This window comes from Gorilla gorilla, chromosome 12, assembly GCF_029281585.2.
Source record: "Gorilla gorilla gorilla isolate KB3781 chromosome 12, NHGRI_mGorGor1-v2.1_pri, whole genome shotgun sequence".
Classification (NCBI taxonomy): Eukaryota; Metazoa; Chordata; class Mammalia; order Primates; family Hominidae; genus Gorilla; species Gorilla gorilla.
This window is the reverse complement of record NC_073236.2, coordinates 32391700-32410586: the sequence shown is the minus strand read 5'-3', so window position 1 is coordinate 32410586 and position 18887 is coordinate 32391700. Positions and strand designations below refer to the sequence as shown.

Sequence of the window (18887 nt, the reverse complement as noted above, 5' to 3'; positions counted from 1 at the left end):
CCCCACTGTTTTGGCTGTTAGCACTAGGCTTCTTTGTAACGCAAATATCTGAAGCCTTCTTGAAGTTTCCCCTGGTGGAGAGTGGAGGTTGGGTGGGGGGGGATGGGGAGAGTTGGGGGGTATTGGGGGGGTGGGGAGAGTTGTGGGGGATTGTGTTTGGGGTTACGGGTGAAAGGCAGGAGCGCCAGGCTCCAACAAAGATAGCTGAAAATGTAAAGCAGGTTCAGAAGTGGGTAACAGCCAGAGGTTGGAGAGTTTGGAGAGCTTGAAAAAGACAGGAAGATGAGGGAAAGTTGGGACCGTTATAGAGACTTGTTAAATAGTTTTGATTAAAATGCTGACAGAAGGAAGGCCAGGGAAGGCCAGGCTTACAAGGTCTCAGACGAAAATGAGGAACTTACTGGGAACAGGAGCCATGGTTACTTTTGTTTTGCTGTAGCAAAGAACGTGGCTGCAGGGCGACCTTGCCCTTGAGATCTGTGAAACTTTGAACTTGAGGGTGATGATTTAGTGCATATCTGGTGGAATGAACTTCTAGGCACCATAGCACAAGAGGGATCCTGTCTGCATCAAACAGCCTGCGCTCTCATGTGTGACCAAGGAAATGACCTCAAGTCGGAGCTTATATTTAAATGACAAGCAGAGCTCAAAAGTTTGGAACATTTGCAGCCTGGCCAAGTTGTCAAAGAGAAAAGCTGATTTTCAGGGGGAAAATTCATGAAGTCTCCAGAAATTTGCATAAAGTGGAGGCCAGTGCTAATAGCCAAGACAATTGTGGGGAAAAGCCTTGGAGGCATTTCAGAGATGTTTGCAGCAGCCCTTGCTGTCACAGGCCCTGGGACCTAGGAGAGAAGAATGGTTTTCTGGGCCAGCCCCATGGCCCTGCTGCTGTGTGCAGCCTCAGGACACTGCTGCCTGCATCCCAGCAGCCCCAGCTGGCTGACATGCCAGCCCCTTGGCCCCCTTTGGACTGTGGTAGGCTGACAAGCATGGGAAGGAGGCTGAAGTGGGGCTGAGGACAGCTTGGCACTGGCCTGCAGGTACTCCTTGGCATGAATAACCTGGGTGCCATGAACAATGCCAGGAGGCAAACAGGCTCTTGGGTGGAAGGGAGCAGGTTCCCACTGAAGCCCCACCTGCAAGCTGGGGTGGGGCTGAAGCCTGAGGGGTGGGCTGCCAGTCTTCAGGGAGGAGCTACCCTCTCTGCTGAGAGCTGAAGAGACAATGGGATGACCTGCCTGCAGAGAGGAGCTGCCCTCTCTGCTGAGAGCTCAGCACTCAACAGGACACCCTGGCTATGGAGAGGAGCTACCCACTGCGGGTCTCCTCTGAGCTGTCTTATCTCTCAGTAAAGCTCCTCTTCATCTTGTTCACCTTCCACTTGTCTGCATATATCATTCTTCCTGGTCACAGGACAAGAACTGGAGACCTGCTGAATGGCGGAGCTAAAATAGCTATAACACAAACAGCGCTGAAACATGCCCCTTGTTTGTCACATTGCAGGCAATGAGAGGAGAGAAGAGAAGAGCTGTGGCTCTTCAGGGAGCCCAGACCTAGGAACTCAGAGCCAGGGCTGTGACACCCTGTTTAGGGCTCTGTGGGTTCCTGGCATCTCCAAGGTTCTGGGCACCAGCGCATTCCCTGGTGTCAGCCGTGGAAGCTGCTTATGGTATGCCTGGTCTAGCTGCAGCCTTGCATGGAGCTGGCACCCATGCCAGTGCCTAAAGCTGCCTGCCCATCGCCTATCCCCCCTCAGCCGGCATGCCTGGCTGTGTGCAGTGGCTGGACCCCATGCTTGCTCACACACCCCTTGCTCCTCCGTGCCTGGCTCACCCTTGGCAGACAGTCGATCCAGGCTCATAGTGGGAACTGAGCACAACCTGCCAGGCCGAGTGGGTGGAACAAGACCAGAGATCCAGAGCAAAACTCGGGCAAAGGAGCCACTGACCATAGAGGCTTTTGGCTGATGAAGTAATACCCCAAGGATCCCGTAACAATACCAGATGGAAATCTGGATCCACACAAAGAAATGGTCTACACCAGAAATAGTAACATCGTGTATCTATACCAGAAATAGTAACAACATGGATATATACTTTACTATTATTTAAACTTCTCTAAAAGATAATTGTTTAGAAAATAAAGTAATATGCAGTTTATAATATATGTAAAAGTAAAATGGATGACAATAAGTGCTTAAAGACTAAAAGGGGGGAAGTTTACTATTCTCAGATTCTTAAACTGTACATGATGTGATCTACTGTCACCTGAAGGTCGGCCGTGATCCGTTAAAGATGTACACTGTAAACCCTGAAGCCACCACTAAGATAACAAACCAAAAGATTACAGCTATTAAACTAACAAAGGAGATCAAATGGAATCATAAAAATATATTGGGTAAATCCAAAAGAAGACAGAAAAAGACGTAAAAGAGAATAAAGGACAGATGGGATGAGTAGAAAACAATAGCAAGATAAGAGACTCAACCATATTAGGAATTACATTACATTTAAATTGATTTAGAAGACAGGTTGTCAGATTGGATTTTTTTTAAAGTTGGTTGTATTTTGCTTACATGAAGTGTACTTTATTTATTTACTTATTTTTGGAGATGGAGTTTTGTTCCTGTTGCCCAGGCTGGAGTGCAATGGAGTGCAATGGCGCGATCTCACTGCAACCTCTGCCTCCCTGGTTCAAGCGATTCTCCTGCCTCAGCCTCCCAAATAGCTAGGAATACAGGCCCCCACCACCACACCCAGCTAATTTTTGTATTTTTAGTAGAGACGGAGTTTCACCATCTTGGCCAGGCTGGTCTCAAACTCCTGAAATCAGGTGATCCACCTGCCTTGGTCTCCCAAAGTGCTGGGATTACAGGTGTGAGCCACCACACCTGGCCAAGAAATGTAGTTTAAAGATGCAAATAGGTTAGATGTAAAAAGGTGGAGAAAGATATACCATGCCAAGACTAGTCAGAAGAAAGCTGAGGTGGCTATACGAATGCCAAAATAGACTTCAGACCAAAGACTATTACCAGGGATTAAAGAGATTATTTCTTACTGATAATGTGGTTAGTTAAAGAAGAAGACATAAAAAACCTATGTGTTTTTGTACCTAATAACAAAGCTTCAAAATGTATGAAGAAAAGTAATAAAACAATACGGAGAGATAGAGATAACCATCAGAGATTTTAATCCCACTCTCAACAGTTCATAGAATAAATAGGCAGTAAATCAGCAAGAATGTATTGGACTTGAACACCATCAACCAACTTGACCTGATTTATGTTTATAGAATACTCCACCTTATAAAAGCAAAATACACATTTTCTCAACTGTGCATGGAACACTTATGGAGATAGACCACATTATAGCCCATTAAAAACCTCTATAAATTAAAAAGTATTCAACTACAAAGTATGTTCTCAGACCACAATGGAATAAAATTAAAAACCGGTAACAGGAAGATCCTTTAAAAATTCCCAAATATTTGGAAATTAACTCACTTCTAAATAACTCATAGGTCAAAGAAGAAATCTAAAGGAATATTAGAAAAACTTCATTTGAAGTTATTGGAAATTGAAAAACAACATAGAATTTGTCGGTTGTCACTGAAGCAGTACCTGAAGGGAAATTTATGATATTACTGTATTAGAAAAGAAGAAGAGTCTCAGATCAGCAACCTCAGTTTCTAATTTAAGAATATCGCCCAGGCATAGTGGCTCATGCCTGTAATCCTAACACTTGGGGAAGGTCGTGGTCGGCAGATCACCTGAGGTTGCGAGTTCGAGACCAGCCTGCCCAACATGGTGAAACTCCGTCTCTACTAAAAATACAAAAATTAGCTGGCTATGGTGGCTGGCACCTGTAATCCCAGCTACTTGGGAGGCTGAGGCAGGAGAGTCACTTGAACCCAGGAGGTGGCGGTTGCAGTGAGCCGAGATTGTGCCACTGCGCTCTAGCCTGGGCAACAGAACAAGACTCTGTCTCAAAATATATATGAGGAAGAGCAAATTAAATCTAAAGTAACCAGCAGAAAAGGAATAATAAAGATCAAAATGGGAATCAATGAAATAGGAAAAGGAAAAAAAATCAACGAATCCAAAAACGTGTTCTTTGGGAAAAATCAATGAAAATGACAAATCTCCAGCTGGATTGACTGGGAAAAAAGAGAAAATTATGAATATAAAAAGGGGATGACTGACATCACTAAAGATCTGGCAGAGGTAGTGCTCATCAGGATTCTCCACTGCAGTTTCTCTTTTTCCCTCTATTCCATACCGTCCTCTTTGGAGACTAAGTCACTGTGTGCAGCCCACACTTAAGGAGTGGGGAGTTATTCTCACTCTCCTTTGGGATGGAATATATAACATAATTCATTTGAAATCCTGCATGGGAAATTTATCTCCTTTCCCTCATTCATTAACTTATTTAATCATTTATTTATATCAGTATGCACTCAAGAATATTTATTTTATTTAATACTGCTCTATTTTGTTGCCCTTTACACACATGGTATCTTCCGTATTGCCACAGGTGCCATCAGATCTCCAGCCTTTGCACATGCTGTTTCCTCTCCGCGATTCCCACATGCCGGGCATTAGGTCAAGCTCCACGGGACTCCCTGAGATGGATCAGACATATATCCCACCATGAGTACCTCACAGTCCAGCTGGGAAGATGAGACAGGGACCTAACTATCTACAGAACAGAGTCACCAGCTTATAGGTACAAAGGAAGGGCATGGACAGCACAGGACACACCTGCCTACTGCTAGAGGTATCAGGGGCAGCTTCTGAAGTTGGTGGGTCTCATGGGGCTCAGTGCAGAGGTGTGACCACAGAAAATAGAAAGGAGGCATTCCATGCAGAAGGAAGCTAGAGTGACAGGAGCACACAGTACAGAGGTAGGGAGCATGGTAGGGGACTGAAGACTCGGACCAGCTCGCCATTGGTACATTTTGTGCTAGGTGTCCACACTCAAACATCCTGCGGCTCAGCTCCAACGACTGAAAATTCTGCTAATGAGAATTTCTCTTCTGCGAGCTTTAGGCCTTGGCTGGTTGGGCCAGTGGCTGCCTCTTATGTCCCCCACCAGTTGAAGCTCAGTTCCACAGGAAGAGCTTTGTGTTTTGCTCTAAGTAGCAAGGAATCCACTGGTGGGGAGTCCAACAGGGAGTGAGTGAAGGACTTACATTCCATGGGAGGCCTCTGGCTGTGGGCACAGAAGGGGCTCTGGGCTAAAGAAGGAAGCTTGGAGCCCCTCAAGTAGCAGAAGGACATTGGGGTCATCCCTGAGAGAGGAGACCTAGTGAGAATGAAGTGATGGCTGGGTAAGGTGGGGTGGGAAGGGGAGGGACAGGAGCAGATAGGGAGAGGAGGGAGTAATAGGGGAAGGGAGATGAAGAGAAGGGCAAGGAGGGGAGGGAGTAGATAAGGGACAAGGAGGGAGGAGAGGAAGACAAGAAAGGGGGAAGGTGAAGATAGGGAAGGGGATGGCCCAGAGATATTCATTTGAAAGCAGCCCCAGCAGGACTGATTGTAGCAGTGGCTGTGCAGTGAGAGAGAAAGGAAAGAATCAAGAACAAATTCTAGATTTTTGACTTGAGAAACTGGGAGAACATGGGGACTTTTCCCATCTCAGTGCTTTTCACTGAGAGAAGAAAAGGAAGAGCCATATTTGAGTGTGAAAACAAGAGTCGCCTTTGAGATCTATTAAGTTTAATATGCTTCATTAGGAAGCTCCCTCATTTCCCCCTTAGCATCAACATTCTTTCTAAAACATTTGGAAAGCATTATGATTTTTATTGTAGAGTCCCCCCACCTCAACGATTTTCTTTACTTTTTTCCTATTCATTGGTCATGGAAGCTGCTTCGAATTTTCAGCTATTGTGAATAATGGGCTCTTTAAAGCATAGAACAGAGCTGGTTTGCAACGAACATTCTGTACACAGGTCTTTGTCAGCATCTCTGAATATTATATTCCTAAAAATTCCCAGAGGTATGATTTGTAGGTCAAAGGCTGTAAACATTTTACAGCTTCTTAATACATATTGCCAAATGATGCTGCAAAAAATGGCACCATGTACATTTTTCAAGAGAAGCATCAAAGGATCTCACTGGTCCTGACCACCTGGACTATTGTAATGGTCCTGAATTATTGCTAATTAGATGTGCAGAAAATACTATTTTATGTTCATATCTGGATAAAGTACCCATGAAGGTTTTGACTAATGTATAGAGAAGAATCCTTTTTAAGGATTTAGATGTGATTTTACTGAGTTGCAGATGTCTTCTTCCCCACAGTACCTTGGGGGACTGAATACAGGTGTGGAGGCCACCCAGCTTGTATCTGTGTTTACTGTCCTTCTCTGATTGGAAGCCTCCCCGTCTTATTCCATTATACTTTGCTGCTGTTCTCCCACTTAGCTGACCTGTCACCTCTTGCCCGAGAGTCTCAGGGTTAGTAATGGATTTCATGACTGTACACTTTAGTAATGAAGAGCTCCACTATCACTGGAAGGGGATTGATCCTTCTGTGGTGTCTGAGCCAAGACAGGACAACATGGAAGCCCAGCATGTCAAGGTCCAGGAGCGTGTTCAGTGGCTGGGCCTGGGGACAGGAGGAAGAGAAGAGACAGATGCAGGGAGAGCCCCCCCATTCTGCCCCCACCGTGATTACTCATCCTTCTTTGTAGTTACATTACTTCATTGTATTACCTGGAAATAACCTGTCTCCCTGGTTGATGGTCTATTCTTTGGGAGACAGCTTTAGAGGCCGGCAGACCTAAATTCTAATCCTTCTGCCTGATGTTGAGCAAGTCATTTGTGGCTTTGGAGCCTCAGTTCCTAATCCGAAGTGAATCTCACAGTGGCCACCTCCCAGGGATGCTGTGCTAGATGAACTGCCTGAGTTGGGTAGCTGGGCCAGGCTCTAGGTCACTGTGAGATGCTGCAGCTGTGGCTGTACCCTGTTAGTGCTGGGTCTGGAATCCCAGCCTCCAACACAGCTGTGATTAAAGAATGCCTGGAAGGAGCAATGCACGAGGAAGGAGAAGGATGAGAAGTTCGAGGTTAGCATCAGATGACTGCGGACTTGGCTTTCCTCTGGCTACTTCCCAGCTACTTTGGGCTCTGACACCTCTGGCCGGCCACACACACACCCTGAGCTCTCACCATCTCCCGGAACTCAGTAGCCTGATGGCCCAGGATGACTGAGTGCCGGCAGATCTGGCAGGAACAGCTTGTGAATGGCATGGGTGGCCAGGGTCTCTGCCTGATAAAGGGAATGTTCTTCCCTCAGGAAAGTGGCCCAGGTGTCCTGGAGCAAAGGACTATACTGGAATAGGTTGGTGCCTGCAGCCTAGAGCTTGGACAGTTTTGGCAGCCAAATGAACCCTGGGGTTCCCAGTATTTGGGAAGAGGTTAAGGTATGTGGGAAGAGGCCAAAAACATAGTCTTCAAAAGTGAAGGAGAAATAAATTCTTTTTTTCTTTCTGAGATGGAGTCTCACTCTGTCACCCAGGCTGGGGTGCAGAGTGCAATGGCGTGATCTTGGCTCACTGCAACTTCCGCCTCCCAGGTTCAAGTGATTCTTCTGCCTCAGCCTCCCGAGTAGCTGGGATTACAGGCACACACCACCACGCCCAGCTAATTTTTGTATTTTTAGTAGAGGTGGGTTTTCACCATGTTGGCCAGGCCGGTCTTGAACTCCTGACCTCAAGTGATCCACCTGCCTTGGCCTCCCAAAGTGCTGGGATTACAGGTGTGAGCTACTGTGCCTGGCAGAGACTTTTGTAGAAAACAAAAATTGAGGCAATTTGTTGCTGGTAGACCTGCATACAAGAAATGTTGGAATAAGTTAAAAGAAGTTCTTAAGAGAAAAGTAAGACATTTGGATCTACATAAAGGAAGAATATAAAAACTGAATATATGAATGTGAGGTAAAAACTTTGCATTTTGTTATTTTCAATTGACATAGCAGCTAATAAATAATTTGTTCAAAATAATGATAGCAATAGTTATTAGATGTTTATAATTTATTGATAAGTGAAATGAATAATAGCAATGATATAAACTATAGGAGGGAAGAGTTAGAAATATTTTATTATAAAATACTTTCACTACTCATAAAGCAATATAGTATTACTTGAAAGTAGATTTGTACTAATGGTAAATGTACATTGCAAAATCTAGGGCAACCAATAGAAAGGTTTTTTAACAGTAAAAAGAAAGGAAGAATTTACATGCTTAAATGGGAGAGAAAATGGAAACATATAAAATGCTCAATTAAAACCACAAAAGGCAGGAAAAGAGTGGAAGGCAAAAATAGGAAGAAAAAAACAGGACAACAAATAGAGAATAATAACAGACATGATAAATACCAATCTAACTGCATCTGTAATCACCTTTAATGTCAGTGGTCTACATACACCAATTAAAGACTGAGTTCATCTGAGTTGATCCCCCACAAAAAAGACCCAACTATACATTGTTTACAAGAAACTCACTCTAAATGCAAAGACACATAGATTTGAAGTTGGAAATGGAAAAAGATATACAAGGTTAACCATAATTAAAATAAAGCTGAAGCAGCTATATTAGTTTTCAGACACAGTAGACTTTGGAGAGAAAAGATAATTCTGGATGAATATAGGCACTGCTTGATAACAAAAAGTGAATTATCTGAGAAAATATAACAATTCTTAATGTGTGTGCCCCTAACAAGAGTGTTAAAATACGTGAGGCAAAAAACTGATAGAACTGCAAGGATAAATAAAAGAATTCACAATCATAGTTGTAAACATCAACACCCTCTATCAGAAATGGAGAGATCCAATAGATAGAAAATCAATAAAATATGGTAGAACTAAACAGCATCATCAAACAACTGGAAGTAATTAATATCTATAGCCTACTTAGTGTAATGACAGCAGAATACATATTCTTTTCACTCTCACATGGAGCATTCACCAAGATAGGCCACATTCTGGGCCATAAAGCCCACCTTAACACATTTCAAAGTATAAAAACCATGCCATACCTGCTCTCCGAAAACACTGGAACCTATTATACAAACCAGTAATAGAATGATAGCTGGGCAGTCTCAAAATACTTGGATATTCAGAAATACACATCTAAATAACATAAGGGTCAAGAAGAAATCTCAACAGAAATTAAAATAATTCTTTGAACTATATGAAAACAAAAATACAACTAATGCCTCCAAGAGTTTCTCACTTTCCCTATGGGAATGTCTATATTTCCTACAGAGATCAGTCAAAGCTGGACAGGGAGCCTCCAGGAAGGGTCTCTGACATGGCTACAGTTTTGCGTGGGGCACAGTTGCATACGGCACTCCCTAAAATGTTTCTCTTTCCCAATTAGCTAGCTGAGACATTCCCTAACTAGTCATGGAGACCAGGGAGGGCATCCCTTCCACCTGGTGGACTGAGTGGGGATTGGTCATAGGAGGCACCCTGCAAAATTGTATCTAAACCCCTCTCTGGAGGCCAGGACAAATCTGAATGGACCATGGAACTGGGGAGAGCCTGGATGGGAGCCAGTGGTCAGGAAGGCCTTGGGGGCTGCTCAGATGGGGCCAGGTGTGAAGGCCTGAGAAGGGTACCTTGTTGCATGGGTCTGGTTGGCCCGATGAGTCTCCAGAAAGTTTCTTAAGACCCTTGGTTGGGGGGGAGGACTGCATCTGGCTAGAAAGTGAAGGCCCCAGGGATGGTTTTGGTGCCCTACTTTCCACTCCAGTCCAAAGCAGTGCCTGTCATCAGAGGCACCAGAAAATACGTTCTAAGTACTCACTGTTTGTGGGCACCAGGTAAGGATGCCCAGTAATGCCTGGGAAGGGTTGTGAATCCGGTCACAGTTCTTCCTGGCTTTGTCTATGGCATGCAAATTCTTTGAATGTTTGCAAGTCCCTCTCCGGAGGAGCAGCAAAGGCCTGAGTGGCTGAGGAGGCCTATTATATTTATTTATATTATTTTATATGAAATTATTGCTTCTGTTATTTTTGTTGTTATAAAAAGATGTAAAGTGTGACATCAAAAACATCAAACATGGGAGAAAAGGAAGTTAGAGTGAAAAGTTTGTGTATGCAATCAAAATTAACTGTTATCAGCTTAAATTAACCTGTTATAACATGTTTTATGTAAGCCACAGGTTAGTCACAAAGCAAAAGCCTGTAATGGATACACAAAAGATAAAAGGAAAAGAACCAAAACATACTACTACAGAGAGCCATGAAGCCACAAAAGAAGAAAGCAAAAGAGGAAAAAAGGACCAAAGGCTCTACAAAGCAACTAGAAAACACTTCAACAATGGCAAGAGTAAGTTCATATGTGTCAATAATAACCTAGAATGTAATGGATTTAATTCTGCAGTTAAAAGATACATAGTGGCTAAATGAGGTATTTTTTTAAAGACCCAGCTATATGCTGCCTACAAAAGACTCACCTCACCTGTAAAGACACATGAAGATATTCCATGCAAATGGAAAGCAAAAGAAAGCAGCAGTAGTTGTAGTTTTATCAGATAAAAGAGACTTCACATTAGAAATCCTTAAAAGAGACAAAGGAGGTTATTATATAATGATAAAAGGATCAATTCAGCAAGAAGGTATAACAATTACGAGTATATACCCACCCAACACCAGAGCAAATATTAGATCTAAAGGGAGAGACAGACTGCATTTCAATAATAGGAGACTTCAACACCCTACTTTCAGCACCGAACAGATCATCCAAAGAGAAAATCAGCAAAGGAACATTGGACTTAAACTACACTCTAGAGCAAATAAACCTAACTTTTACAGAAAATGTCATTCAACAGCTGGAGAACGTGTATATATTCTTCTCATGAGCACATGGAGCATTCTTCAGCATAGACCATATGTTAGGCCACAAAACAAGTCTCAACACATTTTTAAAAATTAAAATCACATCAAGTATCTTTTTTGACCACAATGGAATAAAACTAGAAATCAATAACAAGAGGAATTTTGGAAAATGCACCAATACAACATGCTCCTGAACAACCAACGGGTAAATAATGAAATTAAAAAGAAAATTTAAGAATTTCTTAAAACAAATAAAAATAGAAACACAACATACCAAAATTTATGTTATATGTCAAAAGCAGTAGCAGTACTAAGAGGGGTAGTTTATGGAAATAAATGCCTATATAAAAAGGTAGAAAGATTTCAAATATGATGATTCACCTCATGAAACTAGAAAAGCAAGAATAACTCAAACCCAAAATTACAGGAAGAAGAAATACTAAAGATCACAACAAAAATAAATAAAATTGAGACTAAAAATATGAAAGATCAACCAAATGAAAATATTGTTTTGAAAAGGTAGACAAAATCAACAAATCTTTAGGTAGACTAATGAAAATAAAAACTCAATGGAATAGAATCAGAGATAAAAAGGAGACATTATAACTGATAAAACAGAAATACAAAAGATCATTACAGACCATTATGAACAACTTACATCAACAAATTGAAAACTTATAAAATAGATACATTCTTGGACACATATAACCTACCAAGATTGAACCATGAAGAAACAGGAAACCTGAATAGAACAATAATGAATAATGTGATTGAATCAGTAATAAAAAGTCTAACAAAGAAAAGTCTAGGACCATATGGCTTTACAGATGAATCCTACCTAACTTTTAAAGATAAGCTAATGCCAATTATTCTGAAACTATTTTGAAAAATCAAAGGTGAGAGAATGCTTCCAAATCTTTTTTAAGGCCAGCATTACCCTGATACCAAAACCAGACAAGGACACAAGAAAAGAAAACTATAGGCCAATATTTTTAATGAGCATAAATGCAAAACTCGTTTTAAAAAAAACCCTAGAAAACAAAATCCAACAGCACAGAAAAAAGATTATACACCATGATCAGGTGGTATTTTCCCCCAGGGATGCAAGGATGCTTTAACCTACAAATACGAATAAATGTGATACATCACATACATCACATCAAGATAAAAAAGAACAAAACCTTGTGATTATCTCAATAGACACAGAAGTAGTGTTTGATAAAATTCAACTCCTCTTTGTGATTAAAAAAAAAAACCCTCTCAACAAATTAGGTATAGAAGGAACATACCTTAAAACATTAATGTTCATATATGATAAACCCACAGTTAACATGGTACTGAATAGGGAAAAGATGAAAGCCTTTTCTCTAACATAGAACAAGACAAAGATATTCACTTTTCCCTAAGATCCTTCCTCTAAGATCTAGAACAAAACAAGGATATTTACTTTCACCACTTTTATTGAAAAGTGGTCAATCACATCGTTTTCTTTTATTGAAAAGTGGTGAAAGAGTCCTAGACAGAGCTATTAAAAAAGAAATAAAGGGCATTGGAAAAGAGGAAGTCAAATTGTCACTGTTTGCAAATGACATGATCTTATATTTAGGATAAGCTAAAGACTTCTCTAAAAAGCTGTTACAACTGGTTAACTATTTCAGCAAAATGGCAGAATACAAAATCAACATACAAAAACCAGTAGCGTTTCCATATGCCAATAGTGAACAATCTGAAAATCAAGGAAGCAATCCCATTCACCATAGCTACAAAAATATAAAATGCCTAGGAATAAATTTAACCAAAGAGGTAAAAGATCTGTACAATAAAAACTGTAAAACACTGATAAAAGAAATTGAAGAGGACACAAAAAATAAAAAACTCATATTCATGAATTAGAAAAATTAATATTGTTAAAATGTCCATACTACCCAATGTTAACTATAGACTCAAGACAATTCCTATCAAGTGACATTCTTCACAGATATAGAAAAAGCAAGCCTAAAATTCGTGTGAAACCACAAAAAAGCCTGAATATACAAAGCAACCCTGAACAAAAAGAACAAAGCTGGAGACATTACACTATCTGACTTCAAAATATACTACAAAGCTGCAGTGATAAAAAATAAAAAGCATGTTTATGGCATAAAAACAGACATATACACCAAAGAAATAAAATAGAGAACACAGAAACAAATCCATGTATTTATAGCCAACTGATTTTCATCAAAGGCCCTAAGAACATACAATGGGGAAAGAACAGTATCTTTAATAAATGGTGCTGGGAAAACTGAGTAACCATATGCAGAAGAGTGGAACTTGACCCTGATCTCTCACCATATACAAAAATCAACTTAAAATGGATTACAGAGTTAAATGTAAGCCTCAAAACTGTGAACCTACTAGAACAAAACTTAGGTAAAATCCTTCAGGACATTGGTCCGAGCAAAGATTTATTGAGTAACACCTCAAAAGCACAGGAAACCACAGCAAAAATTGACAAATGGGATTACATCGAGTGAAAAAGCTTCTGCACAGGAAAGGAAAAAATCAACAACGTGAAGAGACAACCTACAGAATGGGAGAAAATATTTGCAAAGTATTCATCTGATAAGGGATTAATAATCAGAATACACCATGATGCTCAAACAACTCAATAGCAAAAAAAAAAAAAAAACACAAATAATCTGATTTTGAAATGGGCAAAAGATCTGAATAGACATGTTTCTCAAAAGAAGAAAATCAAATGGCCAACACATAAATGAAAAAATGCTCAGCATGATTGATGACCACAGAAATGCAAATCAAAATCACAACGAGATATCCTTGCACCCCAGTTAAAGTGGCTATTATGAAAAAGACAGAAAATGACAAATGATAAGGAGGATGTGGAGAAAGGGAAATGCTCATACACTGCTGGTAGGAACGTAAATTCGTACAGCTACTGGAAATCTCCACACTGGAAAACAGTGTGGAGATTTGTCAATAAAACTAACCGTAGACCTACCATATGATCCAGCAATCCCACTAGTTGGTAGGTATATGGCCAAAAGATAAGAACTCAGTGTATCAGAGAGATATCTGCATTCCCATGTTTATTGCAGCAGCACTATTCACAATAGCCAAAATATGGAATCAACCTAAGTATCCATCAATGAATGAATGGGTAAAGGAAATGTGGTATATATACACAATGGAATATTATTCAGCCAGAAGAATGAAATTTTGTCATTTGTAGCAACATAGATGGAATTGGAGGACATTAAGTTAAGTGAAATAAGCCAGGTACAGAAAGACAAATATCATGCTCTTACTCATATGTGTGGGCTAAAAAAATGGGAGGTAGTGAACAGAATGGTGTTTAGCAAAAACTGGGAAGGGTAGTGGGAGGAGGGCATGAAAAGGGGTTGGTTAACGGATATAAAAATACAGTTAGATAGATAGAAGGAGTAAGATCTAGTGTTTAGTAGCACAATAGGGCAACTATAGTTAACGGTAATTTATTTTGTATTTCACAACTTTCTCAACACTAGGAAACAATAAATGTTTGAAGTAATGAATATCCCAGTTACCCATATCTGATCATTACACACTGTATGCTTGTATCAAAATATCACAGGTACTCTATAAATATGTACAACTATTATGTTTTCATAAAAATTAAAAATAAAAACTAAACTATTAATTGTTCTACTTTGTGGACATAAAATATCTTTCCATTTATTTGTGTTTTCTTCCATTTTCTTTCATCAGGGTTTTATAGTTTTCAGTATACAGTTCTTTCACCTCCTTGGTTAAATTTACACCTAAGTATTTTATAAGTTTTTTGTTGCTATTGTAATTGGATTGCATTCTTTTTTTTTTTTTCTGCCTCCCAGGTTCAAGCGATTCTCCTGCTTCAGGCTCCCGAGCAGCTGTGATTACAGTCACCCGCCATCATGCCCGGCTAATTTTTTTTGTATTTTTTAGTAGAGACAGGGTTTCACCATGTTGGTCAGGCTGGTCACTCTAACTCCTGACCTCAGGTGATCTGCCCACCTCGGCCTCCCAAAGTGCTGGGATTACAGGCGTGAGCCGCTGCATCCAGCCGGGATTGTATTCTTAATTTCCATTTTGGATAACTCACTATCAGTTTATAGAAATGGTAACTCACCCTTTGTGGATAAAGCATGGGTACTCAGCAATTAGGAATAAACCCTTCAGCTAATGTCTAAGTTGCTTTCATTGTTACTTTATCTGTTTGATTTCTTGTCTAAAGTTTGATAATGGCAACTAACCCATTTTTAAGAGAAATTAAAATGGATAACATGCATGTGATATTCTGTGAAAATTGCATGACTTCTTTTAATTAATTTAAGGAAACTATAGATGTGTAGTTAGGGCTTTAAACCAAACTGGTGTAATTTATTTTCTGCTAAATTACAAAGTTATTTGATTGAATTGACAAGTAATATTGTTTTGTTTTATTTTTAATTCATTACTGTGCAAATTCACATTTGGGGAATGTAAGATTATATAGGAAACCTTGAACCACCTTTAAATAACTATATTTTTATTTATTAAGCCACAAACAGTTTAGTTATGTTGTTATGAGCAAATATATTTACTATTTTTTCTCTGCAATAGGAATAGAGATTTCTTTTGCTCTCCTATCTCAACTGAAAAGGATATATTTTCTGGATCACTGCCATTGGCTCCTTCTATACTATTTAATAAATATATGCATTTCATAGTGTTAGGCTTCTATAAATACACTACTAACTTCTCTTCACTATAAATGAACTTGAGCAACTCTCATATTTACAATTTCTGGCACCAGGAAAGTGACGTTTTCCTTTGAGATGGGGAATAGGCCTTTTGAGGTCATGGTGGAGTCATATACCAGGTAACACATTACCAGTCATATACCGCATTACCTCACATATTTTTCTGTGGTGAGAACATTTGAAACCTACTCTCTTAGCAATTTTAAAGAATGCAATACATTATTATAGCTATTGTCACCATGTTGTGCAACAGATCACTCCTGAATTTATTCTTCCCCGCTGAAATTGTGTATACTTTGACTACTATCTCCTCAAAGTAACCACCATTCTACTTTCTGCTTCTATGAGTTCAACTGTCTCGGCTTGCACATGTGAGATCATACGGTATTTGTCGGTCTGTGTCTAGCTTATTTCACTTAGCATGAAGTCCTCCCGCTTCCTGTGGTCTCTGTAACTTGTGCTCCATGTCTGGGATCTCTTTTACGTTACTTTTTCTAACTGGCCATTGCTGGGGCATTGGCCACCTTATGATTTTTTATGGGGTCACCTGTATCGGGCCACCTTGAGCCTTACTTGCATTTGCTCTAAGAGTCTGCCATTGATCCTCTTGGATTATCTGTGTGGACAATCATGTCCCCTGGAATGAAGACTGCTTTGTTCCTTTCTGTCCCTCTTCTTGGCTTGCTGTGCTGGGTCAGCTCCCAAGACAGAATTGAGTGGTTAACGAGCAGGCATGCATGCCCTGTTCCCTACAGCAAAAGAAGAAATGCTTCTAAGGTTTTACCATTCAGTCCCAGGCTTACTCTAGTAAGCACATTTATCTCAACGAGGTTCCTTTCTACTCCTAGTTTGCCAAGAGACTTATCAAGAATGGGTGTGACTTTTATCAGCTTTTAGGGTCTCTCTTGGAGCAGATCGATCACAAAGCTTTCTTCTTTTAAACTGATGCCCTAGAAAATTACAGTCATAGACTGTTGTTCAACCAGTCCTGGGGCCATTGTTCTGGCAGCCCTAGGGACACCCCAACCCCCTCATATGAGGATTTTTCCTTCTCAGGGAGAAAGGCTGAGAGATCAAATCAGGACCCATGAACTCAGGCAAGTTCCACCACGATCTGTGATCCCTTTCCTAGGAAGGTCAGCTCCCACAGCCTGGGAAGGCTATGGCCCAGACCTGTGCTTTCTGCTTTAAAGGCTATAACCAAGAGCCAGAACACCCCATGCCCACTGGGTCCCACTCTCAGAGCCTGCTTGTGGATTGCAGCCAAACCCATCTGTGTCCACCTGTGGGGCCACATGAGCCGCCAGTTCTGGAGTCCAGGACATTCAGGCTCAGGAGAAATTGCACCTTGAAAGACAGATGACCAGAGATGAGCAGCCTTTTAACTGGCCTCCATCTGTTGGTGTCTCAAAACTTCATCTGTCAGATACCAAAGGAATCAAAGAAAAGCTTCACCTAGAAAAAGGAATAATTCTTATTTCAGAAGTTTCCACCACAGGACTACTGTAATGTTCTATAGAAGTGCCATAATTTTGGGGGGATTTTCGCCTTTGGATGCATCCATGGAATTGACATGCCATTTTCTTTGTGTGTTGCCTGGACTTGGGAGCTTTAAAAAATACAGCCCAGGACCCAAGCCTTGGAAATTCTGATCCAGTTGCCAGGTGATGGACATTGAAATCTGCATTTTTTTTTTTTTTTTTGAGACAGCGTCTCTCTCTCTCTCTCTGTTGCTGAGGCTGGAGTGCAGTGGTGCAATCACAGATCACTGCAGCCTTGAACTCTTGGGCTCAAGCATCCTCCTGCCTCAGCCTCCTAAGTATCTGGGACTACAGGTGCATGCCACCATGCCCAGCTAATTTTAATTTTTTGTAGAGACACGGTCTCCCTATGTTGCCCAGGCTGGTCACAAACTCCTGGCTTTAAGCAGTCTCCCTGCCTCAGCCTCTGAAAACGCTGGGATTCCAGGGGTAAGCCACTGCATCTGGCAAGAAATCTGCATTTTTAAAGAGCTTTTTCAGAAGGTTCATTTATGGTCAGCCAGGTTTGAAAACCACTGACTGAGAAGGTACTGGAAGGTTCTGGCCTCAGCCTCATCATCATTGAGATCAAAGGGTTCCTGGAAGGTCTCAGAGATGGCATGGTCACCATGCTAATTCTAGCCCAAGTGGAGCAGGAATGTGTGTGTCTGGGTGCACACTGCTGAGTCCAGCTCTCACTGGGAACTCAAGGGGACTCTAAACCTGTGGCTTCCATCCTGAGGGCTCTGGGAACCAGCTTTGCACATTCATATGCAGTCCAAGCCCCTTATACCCTCCAGTGTTGTTTTTCAAAATGTATACCTGTGCTCATGGTGCCTACGTTAAAAACACCGCTAACCTCAGAGCAGCTTTTTACAAACTTATATCTCCATCGACAGTTACTAGTGTGTACCTACTATTAACATGCGTATTGGGTAGAGGACCAATGTGCAAATTTAAAATATATGTATATTAAACAGAGCTCTTCAAGCATGGACAGGCTGGGAAGTCCTGGGGAGAGGGCCTCCCTGAAGCCAGTGGCTGCCTCTGAGTTAATGAGCAGCTGGGTGGCTGCTGCCCTGACCGCTGGGCAGGCAGTCACCCCACTCCCACCCCACTCGGGTGACAGCTGGCACGGCGGCAGTCCAGGACTTGAGTCATCCCAGTCTGTGACAGGGAGGGCAACGTTAGAGAGGAGGGCCTGGGACAGAGTGAGCCTTTTGACCATGGAACTGCCTGGGGTGAGGGTGAGGGCACCGTGGCTGCCATCCTAGTGAAGCCCCACCCTACCCGATACTTCAGGCTGACTCTTAGATTCTTAGAAGAGTTCTCAGCCTGCCCAACATTGAGTGGAAGGGTTTGGGTGTTAATGGCCTCAAAGGCTTCTGTCAGGCCCACAAAGACATCATGAACAAGCCCTCAATACCTGGCCATCCGCATGGCTGACCCCATGGTCCTTCCCTAGGCGTGGGCAGGGGCTGTGGAGGGTGATCTGGCCAGCGTCTGATTCATAGGCGCAAATCAAAACGGCCACTGAAGCCCACGTGGCTTCCTGCGGGCAGGAAAGGAGATTTCACTCCTGCGCAGCCCAAGGACACAAGAAGCCCTGGCCACATGGCCATCTGGAGAGGAGAGCACACCGGACACCTGAGGCTGTGTGAGGTGAAGGCCAGCAGTGTCCAAATGCTCTCGGATGCCCCTGTGCTCAACAGCACGATCCCCAGTCCCCAGGCGCCCAGCTGGGAAATTCTGCTTGGTCTGTG

The 18887-nt window shown here is 41.7% G+C and overlaps 1 protein-coding gene across 1 annotated transcript in view; it reads left to right on the top strand.

Moving 5' to 3' along the window:
• The window catches only part of LOC101134651 (ankyrin repeat domain-containing protein 18B-like), a 52870-nt gene extending 38089 nt beyond the window's left edge, over positions 1 to 14781 (top strand). The window contains exons 14-16 of the mRNA XM_063695523.1: positions 4533 to 4775; positions 10163 to 10335; positions 14717 to 14781. The gene's annotated coding sequence lies outside the window, so the exon portion shown is untranslated. The remainder of the gene's footprint in view (positions 1 to 4532; positions 4776 to 10162; positions 10336 to 14716) is intronic.
• The last annotated feature ends 4106 nt before the right edge of the window (positions 14782 to 18887 follow it).